The sequence below is a fragment of the Micropterus dolomieu genome, linkage group LG13 (genome assembly GCF_021292245.1).
Source record: "Micropterus dolomieu isolate WLL.071019.BEF.003 ecotype Adirondacks linkage group LG13, ASM2129224v1, whole genome shotgun sequence".
NCBI lineage: Eukaryota > Metazoa > Chordata > Actinopteri > Centrarchiformes > Centrarchidae > Micropterus > Micropterus dolomieu.
In genome coordinates this window covers 2,270,673-2,285,707 of record NC_060162.1, presented here as the reverse complement: position 1 = coordinate 2,285,707, position 15,035 = coordinate 2,270,673, and the positions used below count along the sequence as shown (strand labels likewise).

General features: G+C 41.5%; 1 protein-coding gene across 4 annotated transcripts in view; it reads left to right on the top strand.

Moving 5' to 3' along the window:
- The window catches only part of grk3 (G protein-coupled receptor kinase 3), a 78,734-nt gene that overhangs the window by 3,800 nt on the left and 59,899 nt on the right, over window positions 1–15,035 (top strand). The window lies entirely within an intron of this gene.

Here is a 15,035-nt window from a genome sequence, read left to right as displayed (position 1 = left end):
TTCACATCACATTCACTTTACGTTACTGCTGAGCATTTGTGAATTTTTTTTTGAAAGCTGGGAAATGTGGGTTTCCTTCCTTCAGGCAGTTATTGGGTTTCGGTTCACGTCAGTATGGTATTTAAATTAACTTGCAGAAACCTGACGCTTGCTTGAGACCGTCAAACCAGTACATTAAACGTTCTGTCACGTTGCATTTTTGTCAAGTCAGATAAAACGTGTTTGTTTGATTTACATGAAGGTAAATATGACCAGCATTATGCCTCCAGAATGCAGACACACAATTCACAGTTACTCTTGACAGTGTGGAGGGAAAAAGGCCGACTGAAGGGTTGGACAAAAATTCTGGTAGGATATTTTTTCACCAGAGATGGAGTTTCAAAACAAGGATGTGGTGGCAGGTCCGTTGGTTCAGACACATTTTCTCTGAAGGAGGACTAGCTTGGTGGGTGTATTTAGATTCTTAAAGGAATATTTCACTGAAAACTTGCACCCCTTTGTATGGGGTTGGGTATTGAGAACCGGTTCCAAGTTGTATCCAGAATCAAATTACCAAGAACCGTGGATTCAAAAAGACCCGTATGTTTGGATTCTGCTCGTCGGTTCCCGACTTCCTGCATATTTCAGCTCCTGACTGAACTGCAGTGAGCATTTTACAGTCCATCAAAGTGTCTCTTATCTGCCAGCAGCTGCTACGCTGACCTAAAGTCACCTCGTTTGTTACGTCAACAAAGCACGAAGAAGAGAGTCCTTCTGTTTCCAGTCCTGGACCGTGGCGGACCGCAGCAAACGCTCCAAAGTTTAGCTTAGCTTCACTAAAAACAAAAGAGAATGACGCAGCAAAATGCAGCAGCTGCAGTAAGGAGGTTTGGTGCGAGGGAGGAAGCAGCTCCAACATGACGAAGCGTTTACTTCAACACGGCGTGAATCTGAAGGAACGCGCCGTGTTCAACGTGTCGCGCTCTCCCAGCTGCAGCAGCTAACGCTAACAGCAGCAACGTCTGAGCTGACGTTCAGCTTTTATACTGAAGGGAAACCAACGATGCTACAAATGATTCAATATATTTTTCTTAGGGACGAGTCCCCAGAGACGCCCCTCTAGGACAGAGACTCCTTTCACTTTAGCCATGAAGGGGAAGATGAGCGAGGAGGGAGAGGATGAAGGTCAGCGAGACAAGATCTGTGGTGAAGGAACCAGAACCGAGATTCAATAAGACCGGATTCAATAAGTAGAATCTGCATCGATAATGATTGAAACGATACCCAAACCTACCCTTGCATGATCGAAAGTTTGCTCTTAGAAGTTGGTACCTTGCTCCATCAGAGGTGCACTTGCTTCCATTGGTTGCAAGTGACCGCCATTAGCAGCTAACAATGCTAATGTCAAACCGAAGCTGTATATTTGTAGCATAAAATATCATAGTAGAAATGAATAAACTGCCATTGTCTGGGTGAAGCTAAAAGCCTTCCATGACTGCCTGGCATCGGTATTTGAAGCCCCCTTGTTGGACCCTGATGTCATTATCAAAACTGCAGCGTGTAATGTTGTCGTATAGATAGTAACATTGACCTCGGCACAGGTTATAAAAACATATTTCCCTCAAGTGCTGAAGAATTCCTCCGATTTAATGAGAACAGTTCAGAGTTTTTAATTGCAGCGAGACCAGAAACTGTGAGGTCGTGGTGGACGGGGACCTGTAGGCAGCGTGAAAGGGGTCAGGTGATCTTTTGGTTGCATCTGGGAAACAGTAATTCAGCTGATGTGAGGTGGAAACCTATAGATCTGTTATCAACGGTCTTTAGCTTTGTTAGCATTTAGCAAAACGATGACATCTCAATCTGGTACAGGGAAGCAGATTTTCTTCATTTTATTGTCTGCTGTGGTAGCAATCAATAAATAATTTTGTTCATGAACAGCTTCTAAAATGCACGTTTCCGTGATGAAAGCTTTAAACCCGTATTTATATTTTTAATCTTTCACTGAATAAGCAAAAGTAAATATTTTAATATCACAAAATGGCCAAACTAAAAAAGCTTAAACACAATAATTCTGTGCATCTTACAAGTTTTTATTCAGGACAAATTAGATAAAACTAAACATGCAGGGCGCCTAGAGCTAACTTAAACCATATTACATTAACCAAAAGGCAATACATCAAGTGGAGGAAGTAGTTGGAGTGATAATTATGGTTTCAATTTAAGAATATGCACATATTACACATCTGCAAGCGGTATAATCAACATTAAACTGATGTAAGTGCAAAGCTCTTCTAACTTTTCTAATGTTCAAATGATAGCTTACTAAAACATGAATTTAAAAAGTAAAAGACAGGATGAGGCTGGTGGTGTTCAACATTTTATGATTGATTCTCAAACCGAAACCAACACTGTGTTGGTCTATCTCTCACTGCTCTCTGACTTCCTGTCTGTGGCTTTCAGCTCCGAGCCCATTGGTTCATGCTGAAGACGTAAATCTTTTAAAAACACAAATATATAGTTTCGTGTTGAAAAATACTCAGTAATTTCATAAAACAGCTGCTCACTGTAGTTTCTATGAAATAAACAGATGTGCTCTGGTGAGGATTTGGTGCAGCAGGACGGTGTCTGTGGGACTGAGTCAGAATAAGTTCATTAAGAATAGCCTAAATGTTGACAGTCACAGTGTTCTTTGTTTACAGGATAAACAAAGAAGCACTTGAACTAACCGCTCCATCAACATCATGTTTTACTCCTGGAGCGCCGGTATTGATCAGCTCCATGTTGTTGGTGTACGCACTCTCCTTCACATACGGCGTAAAGCTGTCAGGACTCATTTAGGCCGTGTGTTTGCAGCCATTGAGCACCTAATCAGGATCACGTTATTTCACAGTCAAGATTCAAAGATTTTGTCAGTCTGACCGTGTAGCTACTTGTACAGGACAGAATGAGAGAGCGTTTCTCAGGGGCTGTGCTATCATTCAAACATGAAACAATAAATAGTAGGGCTGAACGATTAATTGAGCCTCTAACCGACGTAATTTTTCCTTGAAAGGGTGTTAATGTTAACTCCACTGCTCTTATAACAGCACCTGACAGGTAGATGTCCTTTTTTTGATGAACAAGGAGAGGAAGCTCACCGAGGGTTCAGTGTTAAGCTCGCATTTTAGTAGCAGCGGTCATAATTCAGCAGTGGCGATGTGTTGAATATAGGGGAGCCGTGTCTCTGTTATGTGCATGTAAACATTACCTTATTAGTTAACATTTAGAAAATGTGTTTTTGACATCTGTGAATTGGAAAACATAAACCCAGTAGGGCTGAACGATTTGGGGGAAAAAATCTAATTGCGATATTTCTGCCAGATTCCGATTTTGCGATTTTTTTATTTAATTTTATTGAAGTTCTGCCAAAGGTCAATATTCACTGCCAGTCTAATTTTGACTGAAATCGCGTCAAGCAGCACAGAGCAGCTGACCCGGGCAGGAAGTCAGACACAGAACGGCAGAGAGAATCCGGTCGATTTTCAAAATAAAACAGCCCTTGCAGACTCCCGATCGTACATCAACAATAAACACAGTTAAAACAGACAAAAAAAACCCAATTTAACTACGTAGCTACTTAACCATAGTAGAAGCAAGAAAAGCAAGAACAACTGAACAAGTCAGCAAAATCAGGCAGGGGAAACGCTCTTATTCTGAAATGCTCCATGTGGATATGTAATGTTAGCCTGCAGAGAGCGGAGCGGGCTCACTCAGCTGTTATCTGTAGTTGAAGCACACAGAATAACAAATTAACAACATGACACCAACGTAGGGTAGCTAAACGCTCTGCTTAAACATTTCAGTGTGAGTTAACGCCGGACAGTGTCGGTTTGGCTGGCGCCGTTAACACGTTTTCCACTAGTTTTATTTGTTGTTATAAAACGTACACTCCCTGCACCCACTCTGATTGGTGAGTAGGACCGTAACACAATTATTCGTCCAATTGTCCTGCCCTAAGAAATGGATAAATTAAAAGTCCAACTCCATAAAGAATAAACCTTTTGTAAAATGCCTGGTGGCGCGCACGAGTGTCCGATTTTTAAAGGGATGTCATTAATATAGCAGCAGGGACGTGCACACGCACATGCACACGCACACACACCGTGCTAACTGAGTTCCCCATCAGATGTTCATGAATCCAGGTTGAGAAACATTGATGCTGGAAGTTAATCCAATTATTGGCAACCATGTGCCAGCGAGGTGCTGACGCTGTACATTCCAGCTAAAGTCAATACCAAGCCTTCTGACTGATTAGCACATCATCAGGCAGGAAGTAGGAGGCAGTCAGTGAGATCACCTGATTTGGTTCAGCTGAAATCAAACCCCGCACGCAAAGTTAAAATAGGTTTGAGGTGTTTCTATGTGAATAAACCGCAATAAGCACAGTGTACAGCTTTCTGTGAATGTGGTTAAGTGATTTTATGTTAGATATGAGCTTAATGATGCCTCGCTCACCATAATGCAGCAGCTGCACAGAGGAAAGTCTCAGCTAATGGACTTGTAAAAGCACTATTAGGCGGCAAAGCAAGACTCGCTGTAATGTGAAAATGTATCTAAATCATGTCACTTAGGTCATTATTATCACAATAATGTGTTGCATTATGGATGTTTTTTTCGGTGTTGTGCTTGAGTGCTTCAGAGGTATTACTTTTAAATTCGGATTGTGAAACATCTGACACAACACGAGAGCGGGCTGGGAGGGAAAACTAGTGAAATCGCAGAACCTGATAAAGTCTGTAGAGATTGTGTGCAAACTGACAAACCTCTATGTGCGCAGGGTTTCGGCAGGAGCAGTTGTGCATGTGTGAATGTTTCAGCCGCATGCTTGTGGGGTGGCAGTTAAATGTGGCACTTTGGAGATAGTGTGGTGCTGCCACATTCTCGGCGGGCCGAGGCTGTGTCCTCTGGCAGCGAGGTGAGACTTTGACAGCAACACTGGAGGCTGTTGAGATGAGAGGCTGGTTGAAACGGGGGGGGGGGCGATTGGACGACCCGCTGTTACAGTGAAATCCATTTCAGAGACGAGACAAAGTCATCCAGAAGGTGGGGATGCAAGTGAAAACAGACGCTTTGTTAGTTTCAGATGCCAGTCAGTTTGACCAAGAGTTGTGGCTTTAAATGTGCCGTAGAATCTTAATTTTCAGGTTCATACTTGTAGTTGGATCTAGAGAAAAAACACCACTGGCCGTAGGGCTGGGTGAAATGGATAAAAATGTTATCATGATGAAAAATTTCATGTCATTCGATATCGATAATTATCAGGATAAATGTCAAATCATACTTGATGCCAAACAAGTGGATCACTTAAAAAATCCCAGGTCTCATTCATTCAAAACAAATGTGCGCAATTAAAATGAAGTAGAATCTTTTTTTAGTCCCTTTTCCTAAACAAAATAAATATCTTAAAAATGAAGTGCTGATTTGTTCATGATTCAGACAAATTAAGTCTAACATTTATTGAACATTTGTTATATTGTTACTGAGGAAAATTATGTCGCGATGGTTATCATTGTTTTATTGCCCAGCCCTAACTGTCCCCTCCCTGAAAGCCCACTTGCTTCTGATTGGCAAGCTTCCCCGAGCGCATCAGAGGGACGGGGCTTAGCTTCACCGCACCGAATCTAGGTCTACTTTGTGAGACTAGGCCGCATCGATTACTGTACAAAAACACAACAATATAACTTGATTCACTGGATCAGATCTGATGGAGAAAATATTGTCTGTTTATTTTATTTTTTTGCAAATTTGTTGTGGGTTGCTTTAATTCATTAAATCTTTGTGCAAGAAGTTAAGTCTACATTGGTCTCTAATTTATTAATCTTAAGTTCTAACTTGTCTGTAATTATAGCCATTAATACAGAAGAAATACGGTAGGTTGCAATCTTAGAAAAGTTACGAGATTTATGGGGAAATATTTAGACGGGATGACACCAGGATAGAACAGTAAATACGGGATAGTCCCGAAAAAAACGAGAGGGTTGACATGTATGCGTTAACAACTGCTAACAGTAGCTGCTGCTAGTTACTGAGTTAGCCCTGCAGCTAGCAGTTCTGTTGCTGATTCTGTCTGGACTGGAAGCTTGGTGCTCCGGCGGTGTGTTGGTGTTTCCACCTCTAACATTAGTTCAGAAGCTTTGGACCGCTGCTTCAGAGCCAGCTGATAGCAGCAGCTAGCGGTTACTGCAGCGTCAGCAACAAGTGAAGCTATCTGTCCATTAGGAAACGTCATAAATCAAAAAATTGAGGCAGAGCAGCCGGACATCAGAGGGAAAACCAGAAAATATTTCCCTTTCCTCCAGCTCCATATGCTCGTATGACCTCTTCTCTGGAACCTGGGCTGGTTTATGTAAAGTTTGGGGGAATATTAAGGATCCGAGATGCTACACAACATCTAGCGATTGTTTGCATTCTCCATGTTTTTCCGTGGTCTTTTGCATGCACGAGATTTACATAGGAAGGAGGAAACGATGTAGGTGGAGGCTCACAGTATGTCAGTTCCTTGTACTGAACTCTTATTTGCTATATTATTAATAACTATGCCAAAGTAAATACAGTTTTCCATTCTATCTCCCCTTTTTAAGCATAAAATATCTGTCTTCACAACCTCCCTGCTCCCAACTGTTACCATAAAATGAATGGCAGGATCAAAGCTGTAGTTAGTAACGTTCATTTTGTACATTTAGCCCGACTACAAAATGAAACAGCTGTCTGGTAAACATGCAACGCAAGCTGGTGTCTGTACGTTGACACCGTTTGAATTGCACACATTATGTTTGTCGCGATGTTTAAAAGATAATTTAAGTCAAGGAAGTCGCACTTTGCCGTTAGTATAATACATAATTAGAAAGACCACAAACCCAAAAGACGCGTGACTATTTCTCTCAATGACTGAAGCTAAAGTCAAACAGATTTCATGTGTAGATGATGCGATAAAAGACGTTGGATTTGTGCGTGGAACATGGAAAGTTACCTTGCTAGTTGCAAGCAAGCAAATGGATGTTAGCTTAGCATTACAGCGCTAACATGTTGGTGCTGTATATTGTGTGAGACGTGAGATGTAGCGTTGCTTTAAAGTTTTACAATAAACTTTATTTTAAACCTTTTAAATAAACAAAACATCACGTGTGTAATTCAGGACACATTGCAAACGTTATCACTTAATAATTTGTACATCACCATGGACTATTTTACATATATTGTTTTGAAATAAGGTCACATGGTGGTCCACCGGAAGTTTAATAAAAAAAAAAAAATATATATATTTATAAATCAAAACTGACATGAGTCCCGTCCTGCGGATCCCGTTGACTTTTTTCCTGTCCATTCCCACTCCTATGATTAATAGGGAAATGGACTCCCTTCGCGAAAACATATCAGCCCCTAAACCACACGGCAGTTAGTAATAAAAATAATGGCACGTTGGAATCACTAAATATGAATTGACCCCCCACACAGATGGAGAGTACAATAATAATTTTTAAAAAACCGGCACAGTTGAGCTCCGGTAAAAAAAACAAACTTTTAATCGCCCTGTTTTTCATCAGTGTGATTTATAATTGTAATTTCTTCAGCGTAATTGGAAACAAAATTAGTCTGTCGATTCTCATAACATTTTAATATTATTCTGTAGCTCTCGCGGGCTGTTCGGTTTATTTATTTCTCCCCACACCCTTGGAAGGAGCAGTGACTCATTACAAGATGGGCCCATTTAACCGGTCTGACACTTGAAGCAGTGGTACAGCTCGTACAATTCACATATATCCAAGTTTCCAAAGCGCACGCCATTGTCATACTTGAGTCATCGCAACTTTCTGAGTTTCCTGCTGTTTCAGCTCATCTGTCAGGACTTGCTGACTTATTTGTGTATATCTGTTTGCAGAACTTGCAGCAGTTTTGATTGCTGATTACAAAATAGATAGCAGTGCTATTATTATTGAGGTTATCAGGGGGCTGCACTTGTTCTGCTGGAAACATCAAATCACCATTTTTTGGTGGCAGCTTTTTATTATATTTGCCTCTTCACCTCAAGAGACAGACATCCCAGGCAGTTGATGCCCATCGGAGGTATTCAAGCATTTCATTTTGAATATTCTGTGTGAATTAGGACAGCCAGTGGTTATTTTTGTAACTGCATAATGTGGCTGGGGAATGAATGTGGACGGTGCCATTGAGTCACACAAGGTGCTAAATCCCAAAACTAACATTGTTACAACCACTGCCACTTTTCAGCCAACACCGAAATGGCATTGTTTATCTTGAAGAGCTTTTATTTTACCTCCTGACGACACACACACTGGAGTATGTCTGGTTTTAACAAGGTACCTAAAGTGAAACTAAAACATCAAACTCATTTTAGTCCCCTCTGTGAATTAATAGGAAATTATTGCTTGGGTTGAAAATTGCTCCGTTCACACCCCCGATACCTCGCTGCAGTGCAGTATCCAGAAAAACAGGTTTCAACGTCGAACTAGTTTTCCTGGTAAAAAGAGTGATTGCACGTCCGGAGGCTTAAATAAGCTGCTCGGGTCGTGTTTGCATGGTGAGCTTTCTGAAGAGATACTGACACAGAAAAACACAAATACAACGCTGCTCTTTGTCCAATCAGGGAGGCCGAAAAGCCACGAAGTGACGATTTTAAAGGCCAGGTTGAGTTCAAAATCAAATGTATCCGGTCCGGACTTTGGCACTTGGCGCTGTGTGGTACGTTATCAACACAGTCCAATTACCTGCCCACAGACCCAGCTATAGAAATGTCAGTGACATCCTGTTAATATGTTAAATATTTACATGTGTAGACTTCCTGTAGTGTTAAATAGTCACCAACACAGTGTTGTCACAGCGTCAGTGTGGAGATCAGCAGCTCCTGTGGCTTTCTAAACTCTGAAGTTCTTTATTTGTCATTTGCACAACAAGTCAAACACCTTTTGTGGAGTTTAAATCCTCGGTAACTGATGATTTTAATTTTATCTCAATGGGTCTTTTGTCCTGGTGCTTTATTTTTTATATATATATAATTTTTATTTATAGAGCAATTTTCAAAATCCGTGTTACAAAGTGCTTTCACAAGGGCAGAAAATAAAACACACAGGTCGTAAAACCATCAGGTTTAAAAACAAGAGAGGGTTAAAACAGGAAAACCTTTCTAAGGAATTAAAATTCAGTTAAAAAAAAAAAATTAAGTGAACTAAAATCAGGCAAGTCTCCTTTAAAAGTGTTTTAAGAAGGGAGTTTATTGACTTAACGATCATGCAAGTAAAAATAATAAAATAATAAAAAATAGTGCAGAAGTTAATTTAAAATTTCTAGGAATAAATTATAATGCGTATAAAATATAATAATGCAGCAGACTGGTGATACAGTAGTGACAAAATGATGAATAAGCTGTGTTGACAGGTTGTGTGCAGTGATGTCTAGCCAGGTGTGATGGTATAAAATTCACTATCATTATTTATGAACTGCGACCTGTACAGGTATAAATGAGAGAGAGTTTTTAACGATGACAGAAAACAAGAGAGAAAGCATCTGAGTTAACCTATTTCAGAATTACGCCACATGTAGCTTGACCTTTTACTGCTGCACTGAAAGTCCGTGGTGAGACCTCAGCACCGTGGCACACTCATATATACTGTGTGTGTCACTATGAGTGTGTGAGGGTTTAAGCCGTTTCCACCCGCCTGCAGCTCAGCGTGTTGAGATATTCCAAATGTTAAAAACAAGCTAAATAGAAAGCTGTCTGTCTGGAGCACAGACTCGTCTGTAGTCTTAAAAACGAAGTAACAAACCAGCCGCTCCTCCTCCTACCTGGTAACGTTACCTGCAGCCAGCGAGAGAGGAGGAGGAGGGACTGATACAGACTGATGTTATTCTTTCTAAACGTCACTCACTACTTGTGATGTCAGATAAAGTTACTCAGTACACTTTAACACATGTTTATTTATCACAAGTGATATGTCATCTCAATATATAACATTATTGCACAATGAATATTTTCCTCATACCGTGCAGGACTACCTCATGCCTGCACGTTGGGTCTGGTCTTACCAAATAACCATCACTAAATAATAGTAAAGTATCAATAGTGGTATCGATAAAGAATCGGAACATTAAGCAGTCTCAATTAGGGTATCAATATCAATAAAAATTAACGATCCCCATCCCTAGTCACCTAGGAGGCAGCAGAAGACCAAACTAGTGTGGGTAGGTTGTGTTGGCGAGGTAAGCAGGTCGTCATCTAAGCGTGCTGGTCCTTGCTGAAGCAGGTGTAGTGGAGGCAGAGTTATGGAACCACCGCCAGAAGCAAAGTCTTTAAACGGACCTTGTCTGTCTGCAGCCCAGGACAGAGCGGTGACAGGACACTTCAGAAGATCTTGTATTTCCCGACTCCTCCACTGCATCACCTCGTGGCCGCTGACGCTCCCAGTGTCCCTTTCTTTCACCCCGCGTGCACGCCGAGCGAGTTTCAGCTGAGCAGCATCTGCTTTTAAATCCGTACAGCTGCGATGCCGCTTCGTCAAACTGCAGCCCAAATACTGAGGCTTCAGGGAGAACGGAGACGGAGCTCTCTCTTTCTACTTCTGTTTTTTTTACATGGGGGGTAAAAATAATGTCGTCGTAAGCTTCGGAGACGTGGCGTGTAAGGCTGCAACTAATTTCATTATTGATTAATCGTTTGGTCTGTGAAACATTAGAAAATATTTTAAAATGCTCATTACAGTCGCGTGCCGTCCAGTCAACAACCCCAAAATATTGAATTTACTGGAATGTAAGCCCCAGGAAAAGAAGCCGGAACAGCCAATTTTTGCTTATCAAACTAGTTTCTGGTCGACGGATTGATTTCTGCAGCTCCAGTGGAGCATGAGGAAATGCCGAACATTTTGTAAAGATTTATTTTTCTAAACTAGAGGACAGAATTGATCAATATTTTCTTGATAAAGACAAAGAGCTGCTGTTTTGCGTTGAACCAGGGTTTCCGATCCGATACCAGTGTAAATGAATAAGCTGTCTTCCTCGCTGTGAGGGAGAGGCCGGGAATTTTTGTCTTTGTCTTTTTGTGTTTCAGGCAACATCAGGCTTGACTTAAAACTTTGCTTCATGACTTATTTGAATTATATATTTTTAATAATAATAAATATTGGACCATGATCAAGTGATAGTATGATCAGCTGGAAAGATAAATCACTAACTGACTGAAGAAATTTGGTTTAGTGTTGAGTTGAGCGACGGCTGACAGACATCACGACATTGGGCGTGCATCGTGATCCGTATTTTTCCACCAACGAGCCGTTATCACAGCAGCAGGTGAGCCCCATGTGGGCCTGTTAATGACATCTGCTTTACCTGCACCGTGACTTGTAACGTCATAGGCCACCAAGTTTTTAACTAAGTTTATGCGAGTGAACACATGCACATGAGACAACCACAGCTAGCAGGGGTGAGGCACCTTCTGTAGTGATGCATTATCAATGCACTGGAGCAAGTGTTGGGCGACAGGGTGGGTGTGTGTGTCAGAAATAGGCTGCCAGTCTTGCAGTGCATTTTATGCCTCCGACACCACAACGTAGCGCTGCTGGAGATGATAACGGTGTCGGGACTATTGCACTAAATTTTCCTTTCCAGTAAAATCAGACACATTTTTTTCCCCCCAAACCTGCAGCAGAAACCTTTTTCCTGTCAGTGGTTGGAGGGGGTGAAGGTGTCATTGGTGTAGTTTCATATTTGAATGATGGCACATGGGAGCATGTTTAACAGAGACTCTCTGCGCTAATTGTTTCATTTCTATCGGCTTCTGTTCATAATACAGCAAATGGAAAACCAGCATTAGTGCTCCATTCATTCACTTGTAACACATTTTCAGCATCGTGGCCGTCCCCTCTAGGTAATTTTGCCTTATTTATCACTGTGTGCCAGCAGTCATTCTGTCACTCAGACTGTCACAGCAGGGAGCCTCTTTGTTTTCTGCTCTGCTCCGGTCATCTGCTCCCGTAAGCTAATGCTGCTGCTGGTTTCTTGGGTGTAATACAGCGCCGAACTCCGCTCTCAACGGTCTGTGCATTATTTAGAGCGACTGGCGCGTGTTTTCACAGCAGAAACATTGCGGTTGAGGTTGTAAAAATCATATATTTCAACGCCACCAACAAGCCACCATTTCCTGTTAATTACCGAGACTATGGCGGCACGTAACAATCTAAATTGTTCCGCCATAACTTCATAATAACTTACAGTTGGACTAAATAACACAAGAATTATAATGTTGTGTTTTGAGGCGCTACTATAAGCTCACACGCTCACGCACTTTGGCATCTGACTCGAGACAAACACTTTTCTTTTAAGGTTTATGATACAAGCCAATTTGGGAGCGGAAAATCTTGGTTGAAAGACGATATATTCTATGAATACGACGTTTTTAACACCAAGTTTACACAGTATGGAATAAAGATTACTTGATTCTTTGATTTTGCTGCAGAAACATTTCAGTTGTTGACTTTTTTTTTATCTGTCATCAGAGTTTATTCCTATACAAGGTCATTATGACCAAACTGTTTACAAGAGCACAGAGTTCCTCACAGACTGAGCCTCTTAATTTTGCTCTCAAGTTACACCAGATTAACTTAATGAATTAAACTTTAAAATGTGCATATTTCCCTCCCGGAGGGTCCGAGGTCCACACACTATAGTCTCTCATACTCCTGTGGGAAACGCTGCATTGTATTAGGGTGGTGATGGAGATCTCAAATCCTGAGCAGTTAAAATACAAACTCTCTTTGTGCCCGATACGAGTCTGTGTGAATCGGCTGAACTGACATTATAAATAAAAACCCATGTGATTTCTTTCTTTTGCGCACCTGTGTTTTCATGTCATCACCCACTGCGGTCTGTCTGCAAACATCCCCTCTTACCGGACATCACAAACCATTCACGCTTTATCAGAAACTTCTCACCACCATATTTTATTTATGTCTGAGGCCCGCAGTTTACGGTTAATCTTACCAGCTGCCTTAATATGGAGTCTAAGTGGTGAGGTTTCATACAAATAATCCAGAGTCAGCTGCTAGTGATTCAGTGGGGCACACAAACAGGCCTCTTCTAAAAGAGGAAGTGTTTACTTCCTAGGTTTTTGTTCCTGTAGCTGCTGCTGCTGCAGTTGAAATGCTGCATCCACTGCTCATTCCCACTCTCCCAACAGATCTGCCCACGTAACATTCAAATACAACGTTTGGTTGCAAGTAGTCCCAGTTTAGACCCCGTGAATTGGACAGAGTTATACTTTTAGTGTCTGCCTGCAGTGCCTTCATATTTTTATGGGCTGGAGAAAATATACAAGCTACAACAACAACATGTTGTTGACTTTCACTGGGGGACGGAGGTAAATTTAGCTTTTATTAGCTGTGGCGCCACAGTCCCACACATTATCCTTCTGCTCACCTGTAACTACAAAACTGTGTATGTCTCCTAAACTGTCCGTATGTCGCGACACGAGTAGAGATTCCTGCATTGTTGGAGATGCATTTGAATATTTAATTAGCTATTTGTGGGGGGAAAAAAACACTTTACATCCTACAGTTTTAACACTACCAAGAATATTAGTATTTCAAGTCGTGCATATTATTCTAAACTCATCGTAATGACACAGACAGGTTACTAATTACTATGACTGATATACTGACTCTAATAGCTGGATCAGTGATCGGTGACAAGGGGGTCGATGGAGCTGACATAACATGGAGGGAGCTAAAATCAAGGGGTCAGCAGTTTAGAGGTATGTCACACTAACAAGATCTACGGCTACTTGCAATATCTGCAAAGGCTTCGAGGGGCCGCGGTAGCTAAATATAACACTACCAACCATTTTGTTTAGCAAAATTAGGAAGCAGATTTTAAGTCAAGCCACTGCTTTCAGATCATTAATCGCCATCGGCTGAAACCCAAAGCCCAGGTATTCGTATCGGAATCTGAAAAAATGGGACTGGTGCATCCCCAGTATTCAATACATTAAAGTCTATGGAGGCCAGTTGAGACTCAGGTGTGAAAAAATATTTGCTAACATAAAAATTAAAAACAAGGTTTTATACCCTGATAACTTACTGAAACTGTATTGTCTGTTTGTAAAAACTAAAATTATAGTAATAGAGTAAATGTCTTTCGTCTATGTTTGTTTATTTTTTGGGTGGATTTCAGATATATCTTTCAATTTCTTAGCTGTGCCAGTTTTCAGTCCACGCCCCTCACATGGCATCATGGCAGCAAAAGTTGGGAGAAAGCGGCCGAGTCCCAAAGACTGAAACTAAAACACTGAAACCAATACATACTAAACTAAAAGTAAAGTAGCAAACCAACTTTAAAACTAATAAACTAAACTCAAATTGAAAACAAAAAGTCCAAATGAAATGAAAAACTATAATACCCTTGCTGCATACAAGAGCGATAAGTTATAAACTGTAAAATAATAAATACTCAAGTGTTATAAAGTCAGTCAGCATCAGTGCTCGCTGCAGTCCCTGACATTTTGTTCTGGGAATGCTTCTATAGCTTTTAGGATTTCCTTTGGACTGGATCCTGGAAGCCAAAGGTTATTTATGGTAGCGCTGTCTGTCTGCCGTTTGAACAGAAAACAACTTTACCTTGCCGTGAGAGCAAACTGGGGAAAAGAGCAAACGCTATCACAATGTAAATACTGCAGAAATTATGACCTAGTCATAAGGAGCCATGGGTTCGCCTCGCACATGCTCAGTATGTGCCTGCAGTGGTGTTTGCAGGTGAGGCCCGGGCACTTTTCTCTCATGTATGCAGGGCGCTGGTGTCGTTAATGGGCCCATGGAGGGGGTGCTAATTGATTAATTCTCCCCACTCTCTTTCTCATTAACACCTGTTCCCAGGGTAGCATGTTTCCCTCCAGGTCCCCCAGCAGCCTCCCATGTGTCCCTCACAGTCTGACTGTGTCAGGGGACGGGTGGCGGGGAGAGTCCCAAACCTCGGCCGGGACCACAGAGTGGAGGTGGAGGTGGAGGAGGGCACGACAG